Genomic DNA, 21477 nt, shown 5'->3' on the forward strand with positions numbered 1-21477 from the left:
GGTGCCCAACCTTCCACCGATGGCACACAAATGCATACACTCATGTCTAGGGCCAATTTAGGGTGTCCAATCCACCTATAGCATGTCTTTGGGATGTGGGAGGAAGCCAGAGCACCAGGAAGAAACCCACACAACCACAGGGAGGACATGCAGACTCCATGCAGAAGGCACCCTATCTGAAGATTGAACTGGAGAACCTCTTGCTGTTAGGCAGGAATGCTAACAGCTGCACCACCATGGCCACCCAATGCATGACCATGTCTCATAACATGTCTAGAAAGTGTAATTATTTTCCTTTGTATCTGCAAACCTAATGGGGTCTGAGAGATTAAATGTATCCACTATATCCATTATTACTAAAGCTATTTTAATATTTTTAAAATGAGAGTTACTAGCGCAATCCATATTAGGATCTATTGTTGATTGTGTATAATTAGGTAATGATTTCTAAATTTATATAGAATATTAAAGAATATTCACTGTGAGCACCCTAGTTTTCAGTAGAATGTTTTCTTACCACAGTATCATTTGCATTTGTAACTTACTGATAGTTTTCTTAATGACTCCTGAGAATAAGGTCTAGGTCCAACTCGCTCCATTTGCCCTTCCAGTTACTCCGCTCCCCTACCCTACCCCATTCAGACCCACCCCCACCAAGTGTACATTTATCTCCACATAGCCACTCCCCGTCTCCCTCCAATAACCAATTACAACACAAACTGTTCTGTACAGCACATCCAACTCAATTAGCTAGTCACTGCAGCCTATAATGAATCATTATACTTATCTAACCATCACAATAGCTGCCTACACAGTTTTAACTATTCATTCATCAAATTAACTACCACACTATAACTACTACTACTCATGCTACCAGACTATGAACACTTGCATATCTAAATACAGATACAACTGCCCCCTCAGAAATCTTCATAATTATTTTATTTCCTAACTCATACTGCTCACCTAATACCTGGCAAAAACAACATGCTTCCTTATTACCTCTCAACTCTCTTAATATTCACATTGGCAGCTCATCTAGCATCCTACCATAATGAACTTAACATTTCAAGGCCACATCCTACATTCCCACTACCCTCCCCATCCATCAAAAGCCAACCTCCCTGACAATTTCCACAGCTATATCTAATACTGAACACATTAAACCAGCCACACTTATTGTCCACCCCCACCAACAATCACTTCATCACATCTCACTGAAATATGACAAACCTGTACATAAATATGTAAAAATGATGGTTCATATAGCATCACAACTAATGATCTGCAGAGACATACAACCTAACCCTGGACCCCAAACCAACCCATCCCTACTTAACTCCCAACCAACACCTTAGCACGAAACTCCCCTGAACCTCACCAGAAAAGGCACTGACTTACTAATTCTAAACATAAACATTATAAGTATTCTTAACAAGATACAGAAACTTCATGCCACACTTACTATACTCATCTGGCATTGTACTGATTACTGAAACTTGGCTAAAGCCTGAAGTAAGTAACAATGAAGTAATACCTCTTCAATATAACATACAAAGGCAAGCTAGAAAGAGTAAATGTGGTGGTGACATAGCTATACTATTTAAAAACAACCTCTCCCTTGAAACTATTGTCATAGTCACCTCAGAATCTAAGAATGCTGTAATATTGATCACTAAACTATTACTTAACTCCAAAAAAAACTTAAACATAGTAGGTGCTTATATCCCACTTGGAAATAATCTTCCTATATTTGAACATATCCTAAACTGGACATCTAAATCTTTACAGCAGGAAACAAATATAATGGGAGACTTTAAAATAGATTGGTTCTCATGTAACTCTCTCAACCCCAACAATCATATTCATCTTTATGGCTTCTCTCAAATAATCCAAAATAACACCAGGGTAGACAAAACATCAAAAAGAGAGTCAACCCTTTAGTGGCTTCTTTCAAACTGCCCCACTCATTCACTACTCTCTGACTGTCACCCAGACAGCCTCAGTGACCACAGTCCATTCTTTGTGTTCTGGCACCAAATTAATCCAAAAAATTTATCTCTTAACACCAAATCAAAAGCAAAAGAAATTTTAATCTCCAAGAATTTGTATTGACACTCAGACAATGCAAATGGGCATCCCTTAAATATCTCCCTGTAAATGCAGCAGTTGAATATTTTAATTCACCTTTCTTAACATCCTAAACAAACTTGCTCCATCAGAACAATTAGGATAATATCCAATTATACCCCCTGGTTAACAAAAGAGATTAGAGCTCTACTAAAGGCAAGAGACAAGCCCTGGGAAAATTAGCTTAATAATAACACCATACTGAATCAACAGTAATATCTGGAACTGAAAAATAAAGCCAAGAAAACTGTCAGGGAAGACACGAAAGATCATTATAACAGCATCCAATAAAAACATCAAACAAAATCCCCAAAGTTCTAGTCAGCTATGAAATGAATTCTACAACCAGGACAAGTGAGTACCCCATCCCCAACACTAACAATACAGATAGCATAGCTACTCAATCCAATAAATTCTTCACCGAATCTATACTTGCCATTACAAATCACAATTGCCTGTCACCCCCTCCCACCTACTCTCCACCATCACATAATCCCAATTTCTTCTACATCCAACCTGTCCCTACTGCTACTATAAAAATACCTTAAGAAGCTCAAACCAACTACCTTAGCCACTGATAATTTCTCCGCAGAGTATCTTAAGATTGTTGCTGAAGCCATCTCTTATCCAGTTTCCATTCTCATAAAACACTCCATCTGTGAACAGTAAGTTTCAGCAATCTGAAAAATAGCACACATCATCCCATTACACAACAGTAAAAAGTCAACTGATTTATCCAATTACTAGCCTATAGCTATTCAATCTCCCCTATCTAAAATTCTTAAAACATGCATTCATACTCAAATCTCACACTACCTCTTATCTAACACTCAGCATGGATTTTGTCCCAACCACAATGCAACCACTGATTTGATGAGCTACACCAACACCATTAACCATCTTCGTAATGAAAGCAACCTAGTCTCTCTCATCTTTCTGGATGTCTCCAAAGCATTCAACACAGCATCACATAATAAACTCTTAACAATTCTGTACTTGCTTGGTTCCAAGACTATCTAAATGAGCACCAACATGCAGTAAAATGGCTTAATTGGGTGGCACAGTGGTGCAGCGGTTAACGTTGTTGCCTCACAGCAAGAGGTTCACCGGTTCGATTCTCGGCTGGGGTGCCTTCTGTGTGGAGTTTGCATGTTCTCCCTGTGTTCACGTGGGTTTCCTCCGGGTACTCCAGTTTCCTCCCACATTCCAAAGACATGCATCTGGAGCATTTCTCCCCGGGCCTCCACTGAAAACAGGCTCTGTGGAACCTAGTCGGACTTTCCTGGTCAACAAATGATAAATAAATAAATAAATTAATTAATTAATTAATAACCTCTCTCCTCTGCTGGCTGTTATGTTGGGATTTCCACAGGGATCTATCCTTGGCCCTATTCTGTTTACATTATATACTAACAATCTCTATACTACCACTCTCCATGCCAATCTGGTCCAGTATGCTGATGATTCAACCTTAATATGTGCCACTCTAACACTCCATCAACTCCAACAAATAACACAGCAGTCCTTCAAATAACACAGCAGTCCTTCACTGCAGTGGAATCTTGGCTAACCAACTCACAGATAATATTCAGTCCTAACAAAACAAAGCTCATCCACTTTCACCCAAAAAGAGCCACAGATCCACTACCTCCATTCCTAATCTCCTCTGCAAACAAGACCATCATTACACCAATACCCCACACCAAACTACTTGGAATTACAATAGATCACGATATGAAATTTGATATACACATAGCCAAAACAATAACAAGGACATAAAAAACTAGGTTGGCTTTATAGGAATAAGCATTACCTTACTAGTAGCTCTAAGGTCACCATTGCTAGAAGTCATCTTATCTCAACCCTCCTACATCCATCTGTCATTCTTACTAGCATAAGGAAAACTGGCATAAACAAACTAGACAGTTGTTATATTAAAATTGCCAAATTTGCTACTGAAGCTACTTACAGATTCCATCATTGCCTTGCTCTTCAAAAACTCTCCTGGCAAGAATTACCCAGTGTACTAACTTAAAACCAACTTTGCATGGCCCACCAAATACTTAACCATCCTGAAAAAACTCCAGCTCTTCAAAACCTGCTTAGCCATTACTCAGTCGGTCACTTTGCTCCAGTAAGAAAGCGCTAATAAGCATTACTAAAAGCAAAAATGCTGCTGGTGACTCCCTGTACTCTAACAGCATAGCCAAAATCTGGAACTCTCTGCCGCAAAACATAACAGCCACCAGTAACACAAAAAACTTTATCATCTACATGGATTTGCTTATGTACTGACCATGGTTAGAAAGTACTGTATCCTAAACGTATAATTATCTCTGTAACCTTTTCATTTTGTCTCTGTCTAAATTTGCTAGTCTTTGCTTGTTTGTTTGTGTCTTTTGGCTTTTCCCAGTTAGGGGTCGCCACAGCGGAACTCCGGTCCGCTAATGATTGGCAGTAGATTTTTACATGCTGGTTTGCCGGGCCTAACACACAACCTTCAATGAAGGAACGCCCATTCACGCATGTCGCCACACAGAAGACGCTCTAACTGAGAATCAAACGGGCAACGTCTAACTGTGAGGCGACAACGCTACCGCAGCACCACCACTGCAGTTATTCCTGCAAATATGATTGTCATCAAGTTCATACTTAACTCTACTGTAAATGTGGATTAAGGTCCCTGTTTTGATTATATTCCCTGTGCCTAAATAAACACTGTACACAACATTACATGTAGCACTACTATATATGTACTTTACCGTTGTGTTGTACCTAAGACCTGAAACTAGGCTATACAAATTTTTGTCTTTTTGTCTTTTCTGTAATAAGTAATGTAAATCATTGTTTATGTACTATCTAACCATATATTGTTTCAGGTGGAGTTTTTCTCCCTGGCCCTACACTGAAAATGGACTATTTGTCCAGATGGACTTTCCCGGTAAATAAATGCAAAATAAATAAAAAGAAAAAATAAATAAATAAAAGGTTTTCAAATGGAATTCAGGTAAATTGTTACAGGGTGACATGGTTAAGGACTACAAGAGGTTTATCTAGCTCCTTTATCTTACAGACCACATGGAACCATCTGCCATCTGTATCATTATGACTACTAAGAGCCTTAGATGAGAAGTCATTTTTAATTAAAATAGCCACCCTTGTAGTATTTGTAGATGACCCAACTGCAATATTATTTTTATCCATTTTCCCTAACATTTGCCCATTGGTTTTGGGTAATATGTGTTTTTCGAATTAAAATGATCTGAGCATCTGATTTATGAGTAAGATATAGAAAAAACATTCTTTTACTGGATTGCTTGATTTCTGTAGAGATTTTTTAATATGTGGGGTAAGTTGCAGAGCATTCTTTGAAGTCAGCATGGAAGTCTAATTCTCTGCTTTGTTTTTATGTTGTCATATCTGGCTGCATTGCAATATTATCATCAACTCCTTTTTCCCATTTTTTTCTACATGGGGTCAAGGTGCCTTGTCAACTGTTGCCATCTCTCTCAGTACTGTGCTACTCTCCTGCCTTCTTTGACACTCACATCTGAGACAGGCCTTGTCTCACACAATCCATCAACCTCTTTGCCCTCATTTCCTCTTACTTTCTTCCTGTCTGTCCCAAACGTTCTTCAACAGATTGTCTTCTGCTTTTCAGCACATGTGCCCAGACCACTGTAATCTGTTCTCTTTGACCTTTTTGGCAATTAAAGCTACTCTGGCTTCTGCTCTTATGTTGTCATTTCTTCATCTGTCCCACAGTGTGCATTCTACCACCCATCTCAGGCACTTGGGGTCAAATTGCAATATGTGTCATACTTTTGCAGACTAACAGGTGACCATGGGGATCCAAGGCTTTCCTATTGCTATTAATTTGTGCATTCTGGTGCTTTGAAAATAAATGATTGGGTTTTCAAGCAACTTATTGTTGTGTTGTTTGTCTTTCGGCTTTTCCCGGTCAGGGTTCGCCACAGTGGAACTCAGGTCCACTAATGATTGGCAGTAGATTTTTTTTTTTTTTTTTACTGTGCCGAGTTGCCAGCTCGACCCCCAACCTTCAATGAAGGCATGCCCATTCACGCATGTCTTTCTGAACACCACTCGACCGCGGGGAGGACATGCAGACTCCACACAGAAGGCACGTCCCGCACTCCGGCCGAGAATCAAATGTGAGAACCTCTTGCTGTGAGGCAACAATACTACCACTGCACCACTGTGGCTCTGCCTTTATATAAGACCGTAGATGGCAATCACTGGGATAGACAAAAATATTTGATAATAATATTCAGTGACTATAGACCAATCTTCATTTATGCATAGTTACATCTTTTAAATACCTATTTGTGTGTAACCCCAGATGAGAAAATTCATCCAATCACTTTGGACTCTGCATTTATTTAGTTGGGAATTATTGTGCTTATTTCATGTTATTTTTCCTGAAAATGAAGTAATCAGCATTGTCAGAAATTGTTGCATGTGGTTCCCAAAAAAAACTTATAAATAAGTCACAGCAATCTTTTTTTTTTCTTTTTTATGGGAAAAAAATATCTATGTGTGTTAAATGACACTGCTTAAATATTTTAGGATTTGGTTATATATATTCTGTAGGCAAAGTTAGAAATATTGCAGGACTTTTGTAATATCATTTTGAGAGGTGAAGTACCTCTGATTTTTTCTTATGAGCCTCAGGATCTTTTGGGAAGAGGTGGCTTTATGAAGTGAAGAAAAAGGCTGAGCCTTGTCTTTGGTGAATATTTTGAACTCAAAGGCCTAATTAAATGGTTCTGGTAGCAACTTGCATTATGATCATCATAATGTGGTGCCAGAACTTTTAGAGCTTACTGGGACAGAGCAGGGGATATCACATTATGAAGCTGATGTTCAATCTTCACTCTTTGGTGTTTTGAACTTCCGATTCTGGCCATAATAGACCTTCAAGGAGCCTGTCTCCAATCCATCTAGTATCATAAACTCTATCACTCAAATACACATCTAATACCTGTTTAAATAAACAAATTGTATCCATTTTACTAATTCTAAGAGGCAGAGAATTCAACCAGTAAGTAGCTATAAAATGAAAAGAATTGCCCAAAAACTCGATTTTAGGGATTACCAACAAATGATCTTTATTTTTACTTCCTTTATGATGATAGTTTTTTGTTATAACCAAACTTACTCCTAAACTTTCAGATTTAAAAATCATATACATAAAGATGAAATTGCCGCTAAATTTATGTTTATACTTCTTCCTCCTAAAACCTTTTTATCTGTTGGGTATAAAATCCTTTTCAGTCTTTCAATCTGTAATGAATTAAACAGACAAACCTTCCCGGCATATTCATCACTGATATTAATAAGGTTTTAAATAGTGAGACCAAAATTTCCCTTTTGCTAGATACATAAATTCACAAAATATTCTTAACCTATAGATAGCTTTTCTAATAATACTCATAAAACATAAATTGAAATTAAAGTCACAATCAACTTTTATTCCTTAATCCTTAATATTACTCACTAGATCCAAAGTGATCTTATTCAATGCATTTTTTTTTAATATCGATTTCCATATTATTAGCAGATGACCATGTGAACAATTCATCCAAGCAACCCTGGCCTTTACTGTGATCCTCAGCTGTAGTAACAACGGGACCTATCTTAGTGTCATCATCATATTTACTAATATAAATCCCTTGAGGTACAGGAAATGATATAATAAAAAGTTTAACTAAAACTAGCTTTAAAACAGAACCCTAAGGTATTCCAGGAAAAAAAAAATAGACTTGGAAAATTATTCCCTAAACAAACTTTACTTGTTCTAAAACTTAACCAGTTTTTAACAAACCTTACTACATAGTGATTCAGACTGAGTTGCAACATTTGAAATAGTACTTTGTCATGAAGGATAGTGTCAAGTGCTTTAGCCATACCCATATAAACAACATACACAGATAACCCATTGCCCAATGCTTGCCATACTGGTTGGTAGAATGATAATAAATTTGTCTACATGATCTTCCCTGGGTAAATCCATGTTGTGTTATGTCTATATATGAACCCAATGCATACAATATATATTTATTAACTGCTCACTCAAGATATTCTCCCAGAATACTATCAGACTTTTTCTTCTTCTTCTTCTTTTGGCTTTTTCCCGGTTAGGGGTTGCCACAGCAGATCACCTGTCCGCTCATGATTGGCAGTGGAGTTTTACAGTGTCGAGTTGCCAGCCCAGCACCCAACCTTCCACAGAAGGCACACACGCGCACGCACTCACTCCTAGGCAGAATACTATCAGACTAATGGGTCTATAATTCTGAACAGATGTACTTACGTATTGGAACAATTAACAACTTGCCTGGAGACATAACCTGTTTTTAAAGTCCTTTGAAAAAAACAAATTTAGACAAGGCATAAGAATTTCTTAAATAGACTTAAAAATATTCATTTATTGCACCAGGACCCACTGCAGAAGAAAAATTAATTTTTACCAAATCTTTAGTATTAATATGTCCAAATAAATGAGGACACAACTTTAAAGTAATTACTTTCTTATTGTATCCAAAAATAAAACAGCCAAATATCCTGCATCTGTAATTATTTCATTATTATTCAGTCTTCCTGTCTCTAAATTAATTAAAATGCTTGTAAAAAGCCGTGTTATTATCAGTAATCAGTTTTACCAATTTTATGTCATAATTTCTTCTGGCTTCCTCAAAAGTCTCCTAAATATGGTTCTGTTATTCTTGTACTTAGCCTTATTGGCTTCATTTGGAAATAGTCTATATTTTTCCATAGAAACTTTATTTGTTTTTTAACTCTATCAAGTTCATAGTTACACCAAAATGTTTAAAAAATATATGTCTATCCAAAATAATTGAACATGTTTCACCATCAATAGATGCATAAAATTAAAAAAATGTTCCTGTGCCATATTAATGCTTTTATGACTCACTATTTCCTTTCAATTCCAAATTATTCAAATCAATACAAACCTCTGAAAAATCAGTTCTATAAAATAAATTAAATATCATACTGACTCTGTTTTTTATATGTAAACAAGACCCACTTAATCCTAAATTCCATTTTCCACCATAGTGGTCTAACCCCATAACCCAAGAAAAACACTACATTTTATTTTGCTAATACTTTTTTACTCATAATATATCCAGCATATCCTCCTGCAACCCCCATAGGGTCTTCAACTAGTTGTCCATGACCTAGTTACATACCTAATTTAGCAACTCATCTGACACACCTCTACCATGACAGATACCTTTCCAATTAATATATATGGAATATTAAGACCACAAACTATTAAATCATAATTACTTTCAAATTTCGTAAATAATATTTCACTAAAATCACATTTTTTTCCTAATGACTCAAACCTGGGGTGTCTGTAAAACAAGCATAACTTAACAGTACTTTTATTAATTAATATACTGACAGTCATAATCTCAAAATCTACTGATTTTTGTGTCACATTAGAGACAAATTTCATGTTGACATAAATATGTAGATAAACCACCTCCCTTCTTGCCAACCCTAACATAATTATGAATTATATATCCTTGTAATTTCAGTGGATGATTTTGCTCATAACAGCAAGTCTCATTGATTAAGAACACATCGATTCTATCTGTTATAACTTAGCATCTAACTGTATAAATTTATTATTTAAACTTCTAGCATTACACATATAAAAAATTTAGATGTTATCTATTTCATCTCTCAACTTTTTCTTACATCCTTTGTTTTCATAAAAAAGAATCCACATGCCCCTCACAGCTTTACCTAAAAAACCTATTATCACTATAATATAAAAGTTCATAGATTTGTACTAAGCTAACTGCCCTTGTGAGCCATTTTAAGCCTAGCCAATTATGCCTTGTGAGACTCAAACCCTGCACCTTGTGTTTATAAGGAAAACACCTTAACCATTTGGCCATCCTGCCAACCCTAGTAGCTTATCTTTCCAAAATAATCATTCCTGTGCTCCAAATCTTCCCACAATATATAAATATGTCAATACTTGTCTCTAGACAGGTATTCTCAAAGAATATGTGAGTGGCCTGGCAGCTTGTTTTAACCTTAAACCAAACTGGTGTGCAGGGATGACATTAGCAAACACTATTTCAAATTGTTCAGTCCTACTTAGTGCACGAATTTTTTTAAGTGTATCGATAAATAAAGGTAGATTATACCTGCCAACATAATTTCCACCTTCAACAATTATAACCTTACCATGCTTTCTTGCTTTGCTAAAAAGACCTCTTCAGTGCAATCAGTATATCCAACATGATGCTTCCATTAAGATTTGTAACTGTAACCCAATTTCTATTGGACCCTAGTATCATATTTCTTATACCTCTCGGATAGACTCACCAATGATTACTACATGTGTTCCTATTGAAAATTGATGATGTAGTTCATTACTGATCATATCTCCAATATTGTTTTCCAGAACTACACTTCCTAAAGATTTTTGCCTTTTCTTTTAATCATTTTCCTCATCTATTTCATCAAACCCATCTTGATCTATATCCCTAGTAGTTCTACCCTCCTTTGATTTTGTATATTGTCTTTGTCATCATCACATATAAAATTGCCTGCACAATTATCTCCCATAGCTTCTCCAACTGTGGTCTTGATTTGACCCCTGCTAGTCTTCATTAAACTTCCTATATTACTAACTTCAGAAATGAACAAGGGTGATGTTTGTAGCCCATTAATGAAAATTGTATATTTCCCCCATCTAACATAGTATACAAAGAAACTTGTTTCATGAAGATATTTAAACCATTCACTGCATCTCCATTTCCACTATTATCATTCCAATCAATAAGGGTAAATTATATTTCTTTACTTTTTAAGATCTTAACTACAGGAAATAAATGATTATGTTCTGTTGTTAAATCCACTTGCACCTCTTTATTAGGTTTTGAAAAGAATGAGGTTTTCACAATACCAGCACTCTGTATTGATATTAAACATGTTACAAATCTTACATTTAATCAAATAATCTCTATCAGGAAGGCCTGTAAGGCAAAAATGATCAATTTCTTCCATTATATACTAATGTTTAAAAAAGCTCCTACCTTCCACACCTTTCACTCCTAACATGCTTAACAGGGAAATATGCAATAAATGAGTCTTTGTGCCTTTGCATCACAGCAAATGTGACAGTCGAAGGTGCTTACTTGCATCTGCTCATTTTCTTTTTTTTATGTACTTAAAAAACATCTCCACTTACATACTCACAGCTATACTTAACTGCAAGAAAAAACATAGAGGAAAGTCCTTCCAAAAGTACCCCCAGCCCTTAAAAGGACTAGAGGAGTACAAACACTTTCCTTTACAAAAAGTGTGTTCAGTTTAAAATGCCCATGTCCTCACTTAGGTGTAAGAAAAAAAAAACAAAACACAGAAAAAAAGTCTTTCCAACAGTACACCCATCCATTAAAAGGATTCAAGGAATACAAACACTTTCCTTATAGTAAGTCCAATCAGTTTAAAATGCACTGTTAACCTGAGAAGCTAGATGGATGATACAGAATCAGAATTGCCTAGACATGGTAAAGCCCTGCTGAGTCTAATTATGGTGGCTGCCAAAAATGTAATTACTCGCAAATGGAAATCAAACTCTAAACCTACTAGAAGTAGTGAATATATTAACAGAGATAAAACAACTGGAACGGAGAACTTTCGAAAATGGTAGAAGCAAAATACATAGGAAAATGGGAATTGTGGGAACAATAAATACAGGGGAGGAATGAGGTTTAAAAGAAGGCAGGACTTAAATGAGCTATGTAATATTTGACAAAAATGATTGGGTAGCTTATGAGTGATGTATAATGATTGCAGCTGGGAATGTGTCAGTATGGTCTGTGATGCAAAATGCTTGTGACTAGGATTGTGTTAGTGAGGTTTGTTTTCATGTATATAAATGTATGATTGCCTATGTTGTAAGTGATGGTTTAATATAGATGTTTCTAGTTTAAGAAGAAGGTCAGGAATTGAAAAATCTATGTAATATAGCTTAGGTTATATGATATATAGCAATATGTGTGAATTATAATGTTTATAAACGTGAACTTGTTAATACAGTTTAATTACTTTTATATAAATATAAATTTGCCTATATCACAAATGATAAATCAATAAAGGCATTTAAAAAAACAGTGTGCATTTAGGGAAGGACTTATGAGTTACTCTGTTCCAAAGGAAAATTAGAGAAAAGGTAATTACTTTCGACTGTTGTGATTCATTTGTAGTCAGTGGTAGGGATTACTCTTAGGAAAGCCAGCAAGTATAAGTTGTGTTTGCAGGCAGACTGGAGAATGTAATGAGCGTGATCCATATCTTATTGATAGTGGCTGGGTATCACATTGAAAATCTTGTCTTGATAACATAAGCTTCTGTGGGAATGATCTTGGTCTTCTATAAAAACATACCTGAGTTTTGGTCAGCTTAATTTGAGAAGAATTATTAAAGGACATGTTTTAGGAGGTTTAATCATGACAAATAGATTGAATGGGTATGTGGTAATGATCATGCATAAGATGGAAAGAAAGGGGTCCATGAATAACAGAAGCTGGTAAGTTGGTTTTGGAAATGGAGAGGAATTCTATGATATGTCAGGTTCCTGCATGTGAGAGTAGGCTGTAATTTAACTGGAGCTGCAGACAGCTTTCTTTCCAGCAATAGATTGCACCCAATGCCTTAAGGACCATACATATGGGAGCACTGGTGGCTCTATATGGAGTTTTCAAAGGATAAGAAGGGGCAAATGCATAACTGAGGCCCTCTGAGGTAGAGCGTGGTAGTGGAGGCTTGAGCATCATCATGGGAAAATGGAACGCAGGGGGATTTAAATAATACCAAAAAATGTGATTAGCAGGAGAAACAGAGAAAGTATAGATGTAATTTGATGCAGGAGACTAATCTAACTCTAGGACTATTCAACAGATTGAGGAAAAGGGAGCAGCAACTTTTCCTCAGGTAAAATTAGATTGAGTAATGCAAGTGCAAAAAGTGCTAAGGGTGAAAGATGGCTTTCGATTAGATATAATGCTGTGGAAAAGAAAATTATATTATGCTCATTGTCTTTGTATAAAGGTGATAATTCTGAAAGCTTAGGGAACTTTTTTGACTCAGTAAAAGGGATAAAATTAATAGATCATGTTTACAATTATGGCAATTTCAATATAACTATGGATGAAAAAACAGATAATCTAATCAGTAGAATTCATTATCATCTTACAAGCAGGAATAGCTTAATTAGCAAGTTTGCACTGGAATGCATAAAGGATGCTTAGGAAACTAGTAAAGGGTCAAATGAATGCTTTACTTTTTATAGGGATTGCTCAGTGCAAGTAAGTCAAATTAATTTAATTTTTATGTCTGAAGTGCATTTATTTAGGAATAGAAAGTATGCATCTAAAAGAAGTGGGCAAGTCTGACACTGGAGTGTTAGGAATGCAATTGTCTGCTTCAAAAGAGAGTAGATATTGGAAGTGGCAGCTTTATGACTTGTGCAACTTTGAGAAAATTATATTGTTGCAGACTTATGATGACACAGACTGTGGAGGAGAATGGTCTACTAGGAGAAGAGAATAAAGGCTTCAGGAGCAATTGATGAAGGGAAAGGTAGAAGAGCATACTATGAGGACAAAAGACCTGGAAATACTTGAGTTGAAAAATGATGTGAGGTAAGTATGAGAAAATACGAATTATAATATGAATTATAGTATGAATTATAGTATGAATTATATTATGAATTATAATATAAATGATAGTATCTATAGGAATAAAATGAAATGAATGGAAGGGTGGTTGTTAAAAAAGTTAAAAATAGATAACTCTCACAGGGGTAAGACAGAAACTGACCACCAGTATATTTGTTGTGCATTAGGAAAAGTACAGTCAAAGGTTCCTGCTTATAATGTGAAACAGAAGAAGGGACAGACATTGAGAGATAGTGTGGGGAATGTGCATGAGAGATTTGAGGACATTAAAAAGGATTTTACATAAGAATCTGTACTCAGGTCTGGAGTCTAGAGTGCAGCAAAACTGCTGTTTTGGGGTGGGGGGGGACACTGAAGAGAAATAGTTATCGGGGTGGATATTATGGTATTGTGGGTTGAATAAAAAACTATGAGGAAAATTAGAATAAAGCAGACTCTTTCACAATAAAACTGAAACCAGAGATCCCTTCTACCCACAGTACCTTTAGAAATTTCTTTAAGTCAAACTACCTACTCCAGATGACACACTGGCAAACTTCAAATCTCAACCAAACCCAGTTAACTTCACCGAATATGCAGAAATGTACACCACCACCACACTATACCAACATGGAATCTTATAGGAACAAGTGCAGGGCAAACCTCAGAAATAAACCAACATGGTGGAACCATAATATTAGCAAGCTGTACAATAAAAGGAAAAGAATTTTGACCAAACATCAGAAGAGTAAGTCCCAGACTCGTATAGCCCTTATCACTGAAATAGACAACTCAGGAGCTTAATACAATCCACCAAAACCATGGCCATGCTTACTCAGTTACTCAACCTAGTGGATTTTTTTGAAAATGTTACCAAAGCAATGGATAAAGACAAAACAGTGCACACTGCATATCTCAAAATGGCAAAACATTTTACTCAGGCATTGTAGAAAAGCTAAATAAACTGGAAATGAACCCCTATGTCACCCACTGGATTACAACTGGCTCACAGATAGGGCACAGATAATTAAAATAGGGGAAATTACCTGTACAATGAGATTGGTCTTCAGTGGATTCCCCCATGGTTCTGTGCTGGGAACTCTCCTGTTTGGTATCTACTTTTCTGAGGTAAAAGCCAACATCAAATGACTCTGGCTGACTAAGTTTGCAGATAGCTGCAAGTTAGGAGCATTCAGTGACTCCATAAATTACTTAGCCACCCAGCAGGTAGGTTTGTCCCAACTAAATGACTGGTGCCAAAATCATGAACTGAAACTGAATACCAAAAAAATGAATTATTCTATCCATTGCGAAGTCATCTATCCCAGGGAGCTACCACACTGAAAATCATGCTTAACAATTGACCCAGATGCTCAGTATTTAGAAACTTATATGGACAGAGAGCTAACTTTTGGCCACCGTGTGTTTACTGTTGCAAAAAAGTCCTTCTATAATGTGCAGCTTATAAACAAAAGGATTGTGTCTAGATTGAGGGATGTCATTGCCTGCATTTACGCAGCCTTCATTAGGCCAATCCTTTAATATAATGCCACCATTTGGCATGTATCTGTCCAGACTCATACAAATGGAATGTCAACAGATACCTTGCTAAACTAAAAGGTGATCTGTGTCTGGCATACAAGCCATCCTCTGACCATTTTCTGATAGATTTATTGCACATCTGCAAATCAAATGGCTTTAGAAATACTCAGTCTAAGGAACTAAACCTCTTCTACAACATCAACAGAAGAGTTTGAAGAGACAAGGATATCCTGCAGAGGATATTGCTGTTGTGGAACACACTCCCCAGCCACATAAAACAAAATTCATCTCAGTCCATATCCAACCACAACTTATATCTATGGATGGGAAGCAGAAAATTTGCAGCAGGACTGCCCTTTTACTAGTAATGGACACAGGCAGCTTCTAAGTGCTTTATCCTATGCATGGGGTTCCCATCAAATTATGTATGGTATGATCCCAGTTATTCTCATAGGGGGTAATATATAATTGTTAATAATGGGATGGGTAAAGCCAATCTAAAACCTAATGGTATCGGTTAGTTCAAGCACAAAAAGTGAAACTGACTAGGCTTAAAATGGACTGCAAGGCAGCTAACCCAGCACTTCCTTTTGGAACTATGAACCCATGAATACAAAAATCATTCAATGGTCTAAGAGACGCATGTGCTCTGTGATGTGCAAAGCCATAAAAGATAAATCTAAACAGTCCCAAATCGAATAAGTAGATAAAAACACACCATTAACAAGAGAATCCAGCAAAGGCTTGCAGATACTTAATAAAGACAACTGGATTAGTGTAAAACAGTTTTAATCTTCGCTTTCGTCTATAACAGACTGCTTCAGAACAAATTCCACATAACAGTCAAATCCTTTTAAATAAATACGTACATCAATCAAAACACACTCCTGATTATTTAATCAATTACACTCAATTAAATAAAAAATATAACAAAATCAAAGTCCAGCATTGTATAAAATGGATTTTCTATTAAAACCATTTCATCCAAGTTTGTTTTCAGTCTCCTCTCTTTTAAGAAACATAATATTAATAGAATTATTTATTCCTGGTAATTCAGCCCCTAATTTTAGTTGCCATAATCTCTCCTTCTGTTCAAATGTATTCTTGTACTCTCTACATAACATGATCTTTTGGCACTTGCTCTAAAATAGAAAACAAAAATATCTTATTTTCTTTGCATATGAGTGTGTGCTTGTATAAGGCATTTTTCATGTCTTCATTTTTTTATAGACTAGAGATGCTCTTTGATTTGTTTTTATAAACATCTAGTTGACATCCCTATATAAAAACAATCACAGTCTGTACAAACACTAACATATACAATTCCCCTGGTATTACAGTTATACACCCTTGTTATAGCTAATGTCCATTCTAAATGTTTTAAATTTACAAATGGCCCTTCCAAAACATATCCACACACAATGCACCCCCCCACATTTATACATACCCTTGTTTCTGTTAGACACTTCCCCTGCAGATATGACTTTAGTGTTTTCATTTTGCAATAATCTCTTTATGCTGTTATTTTTGTACACAAACTTTTGAGAGTCATCTAACACACTTATCTAGTCTGAATTTCCCTTCAGTATTATCCAGTTCTTCCTAATAATAGAACAATTTAAAACAAAGAGTTAGAAGGTCACACTGAAAAAACAATCAGAAAAAAATAAATGAAAACTCCAGCCAAGCTAGAACTTCCAATGAGTGACCTCCCCAACCTCTTTTAACAGAGATACATGGTATATATGTAAATGGCCCTTATGAACATCAGGTGTTTTAGCTATTTGGCAATTCTGATTGCCCATGACTTTTACATTTGAAGTTGATTTAATGGACAATATCAGGCCAATCAAGCCAAACCCCACTAGCTATGGATATGCAAATTTCAACCTTGTTATGACATCATCAGCATAGCGTAATCAGAGTGTTTGACTAAGCATAAGAAACACAGGATCGTTATAACCAGCTGATGTCCATTATCATTAGGGTGATTGCAAAATATCCCAAATAACAAATTAAAACAAAGAGTTAGAAGGTCACACTGAAAAAACAATCAGAAAAAACTAAATGAAAACTCCAGCCAAGCTAGAACTTCCAATAAGTGACCTCCCAAACCTCCTGTAACAGAGGCACATGGGATATATGCATATGACCCTTATGAACATCAGGTGTTTATAGCTGAAACACCTGATGTTCATAAGGGTCATTTGCATATATCCCATGTGCCTCTGTTACAGGAGGTTTGGGAGGTCACTCATTGGAAGTTCTAGCTTGGCTGGAGTTTTCATTTAGTTTTTTTCTAATACTAGAACAATAATATATCTGCTAGCCTTGTCAGGTTCTCTTATTGTTAGAGCCATGCAATAACCTTCTGTTCTTTTTTTAAGAAAAGAGTGGATCAGAAGCATTCAATAGCATAGAATGTGCACATCTTTCAGAAATCATTCCTGGACCAAGGGGTCTACTACAATGTCAGACTGAGCTGAAATATTAGACTTAAATAGTCTGATTGCATCTTTTTCCATGGGCAAACTCCCTTACGGTAATATATGCTATATTTTAAATGAATAATACAAAACTGAAACATCCCTGGCAGCACAGTAACATCTTGACAGTATAATAACCTTTGGAGATAAGAACTTTGAGAATAATGTCAGTTCCAAATATTTTCCTTTTTTGAGCACTGTATCATTATGAATTTAAACTAAAAATAGCATATTCTGTAGAAATTAAGCTCTGCTTCCCTCTGGAACTTATGTTTGAAAAGAATGAGTTTGATTTGAAAGTAATATATTCTACACAAATCATGCCATCATAGATTATTTTGTACTGATATTGTCTCTATTTTTTGTTCCTTAGCTTCTCCAGCCAGAGTGAAGATGTACCAGCAGTTCCAGGGGAAGTCATCCTGACTTTACAGGTAGAGAGGTGACTACACACATTTTATACTGTATAGTCTGAAATTTTATAATTAACAGTTTTTCATCTTTGTTGTACACATAAAACTCATTTACATTTTTAGACAGATTTGTTATAAGGAATATGTTATTAGCTACTGTTTATTGAGTATGGCATGCGACCTATGTATGGCAGTTAGCCATTTGGATGTTTTGTTAGTATAAGTGCTTGTTATTTTCTGGAAATATAGAAGCAGGTGTGCTGTCACTGTGGCTTGACAGCTAGCATGTTTGTCTTTTGTTGTTCTTCATAGGAAAATTGTGCTTTCTTTTCCCACAGTAGGGGATGTTCTTTCATCTTCATTACTCACCACAGTACAGCATGTAGGGGAATCAAGTGTTGTCATGAGCATGAGGCTTTGTCAGGGCTCTGACTGATTTAGTGAAATGTTGCAAACAGGGTAACTTCTAGATTATGCAGAGGAAAACATATGCCTATGCATCCCCATACAAACATACTAGTGTGTGGCATCCTACTTACAGCAAATGACTTCACTCTCCGGTCATAGATTATGCATTTAGAACAGTTGCACATACTGACAGATGTGGCTCTCCGGTCATAGGTTCTGCGTTTAGAACAGTTGCACATAGTGACAGATGTGGCTCTCCAGTCATAGGTTCTGCATTTAGAACAGTTGCACATACTGACAGATGTGACACATCTCAGAAAATATAAATGCCTGCATTTGTAGTTGGCCCCTGTTATTGTCACTTGCATTTATTTGAGTACTGCATTTGTGTATGAGATAATATATTTTCTGAATTTCACTGTACTTTTGCATTTCTTTCCTCATCTTTTTTGCCACTATATTTCTGTTTATTAAATTTATTTTCTTTATGTTGCTTTTTCTTTCTATTTTGTCTTTTTTATATAACATCATCCCCAGCAGCACCTGTAGCCACACTGCAGACTACTAGCCTCATGGATTACCAACACTACCTGCCCCATCAACTCTCCATATTACCAGGGATGCCTTCACAAAAGTACCTGTGAGGAAACTGATAGGCTGTCTAGCCCTGCCCTTTGTGGGGCTTCTCTATTTGGGACTGATGTAGTTCTTATCAGTACCTTTGCCAAGGGACAACATCCCTTTATAAACAAACAACAGCATGCAAATGTGGCAGGGAAGCTGGCGGACTTCTGCCTTGATGCCCACTTTGGCCACTCATTTTGTAAAAGCCATTCATTGAACAACACAAAATATTTAAAATAATACCAAACAGGAACCTAGAAAAAATTGACAACAGCTTGTCCAGCACCTCACCAAAATACCTGATGGGGGTTAAACAAAATTATAGAACTGTTTGAATACATGTAAATATATCCAATTAACCACTGAAAAAATAAATAAAATATTTAGCATTTAAAGCAATATAGTCCTTTTATAATCAAAATACTCAATTAAATTAACCATTGCCAATCTAACTCATCGTTAAATCCACTGGTGCTAATTTTATATATTTCAAAATTATTCTAGCCCCCGCAAAGTACTTAAATCATGATCTATAACACTACCCCTGGGTAAAAGCACACTGATAAGTTTGGTGTAAACACAATATTTGCATTGCTTCCATGAAAATTATGTGCACAAAATGTAGTATATTTAAATATATTTTTTATTCCTTATATCTGAAAAAAAGTTCCTGAATCCCTGCTTTAACTGTCCTTTTCTTGTTTGTACACCATAACAGTTGACATTTTGTAAATTATAATCCTGGTAGATTGATGTGAATTAATGTCTTACAAATTACACAATTTACTACTAATTTTAAACTTAGTTCCATGGAGAACATGCTTATGCATATTGAATCTGTCACATCTAAACATCCCTTTCTCACCACCATTGACAAATCCAGTGTGAGGGATACTTACTTCTGGCATGGAATACATTTTTAGCTGAAATAATTGTATTAAATAGTTTAGACTGAACAGAATTATATATTTTACCTTCCAATGTGATATTAAAAAAAATCAAACTAACATAAGTAACACAAGAATATAAATAAATACCATGTTCATTCTGATTCAAAATGTTAACAGAATTACTTTTATCTTGTTTGTTAACTTTATATAAAAGTAACAGGTTATCAGTATATCTAACATACTGATGCACATTATTAATCATAAACTCATTCATTAACATGGACACCCTGACAAATTCTGCCATAAAAAAAATTGCATAAACAGCAGGAAAGGGAACACCCATCACTGAAGCTTTATTTTGAACAAAGCATTTGTTCTCATATTTAAATTTATTTGTTTATTTATAAATTTATTTATTTAGTTAGTTTGTTAGTTAGTTGCATTTGTTTACTGGGATGGTCCAGCTGGGGCAGAAGTGCCCATTTTCAGTGGAGTCTTGGGGAGAAAAGCTCCACATATAAGAAATTTCACATAAAATACAGAATGTACATTAAATAAAGACATTTGGTACATAATATTGGCAACTTATATAACTGGTGAAAAAACAGTACATAAGCAATCATTCTCAAATCAAAGATATTATTTCAAGCAATACAGAGTATATACATGAGAACATTCCATGAGTAGTTATCAGCTAACAACATTTCTATAGGTCACTTCATGCAGTGGGTGCAAAGCAGTTAAAGGAATTAATTAAAGACTAGGTACTTAAACTTTTCACACGTTTAGGAGGTATAATAGCTGAGAGATAGGCTATATGAGTCATGTTGCAGGAATCAGCAAAGTCGGTAGATATTGTTGCAGGTATAAGTGGTGGTATGATATTAAGGTAGGCTGCAAGAGTACCTGAATGACTCACCTGGTTCAGTGGTAGGTCTATAAGGGTTAGGAAGAGAAGGAAGTAGACAGGTGGGATCAATGGTAAGACAATGAGGATTAGTACAAGAAAGAAGTGGACAGGATGGAGAGTCGGAGTAAGTAAAAGGACAGGTGGATGTGAAAGGAGGATGCCAGAGTAGTAGAGTGGGGGTGAAAAATATATTGTGATTCAAAGAAAAATGCAACAATTAAATAATATACAAAGAGAAAGTGCCTTCACTCAAATAGTACGGTACTGCTCTAATTCATAATTGTGTTTTATGGATATATATGTCCAATGTTCAAAGTAATTTCTGTGCAAACTCAAAAGACCTTC

This window comes from Protopterus annectens, chromosome 1.part1 (assembly GCF_019279795.1).
Source record: "Protopterus annectens isolate FY-2018-M chromosome 1.part1, PAN1.0, whole genome shotgun sequence".
NCBI lineage: Eukaryota > Metazoa > Chordata > Ceratodontiformes > Protopteridae > Protopterus > Protopterus annectens.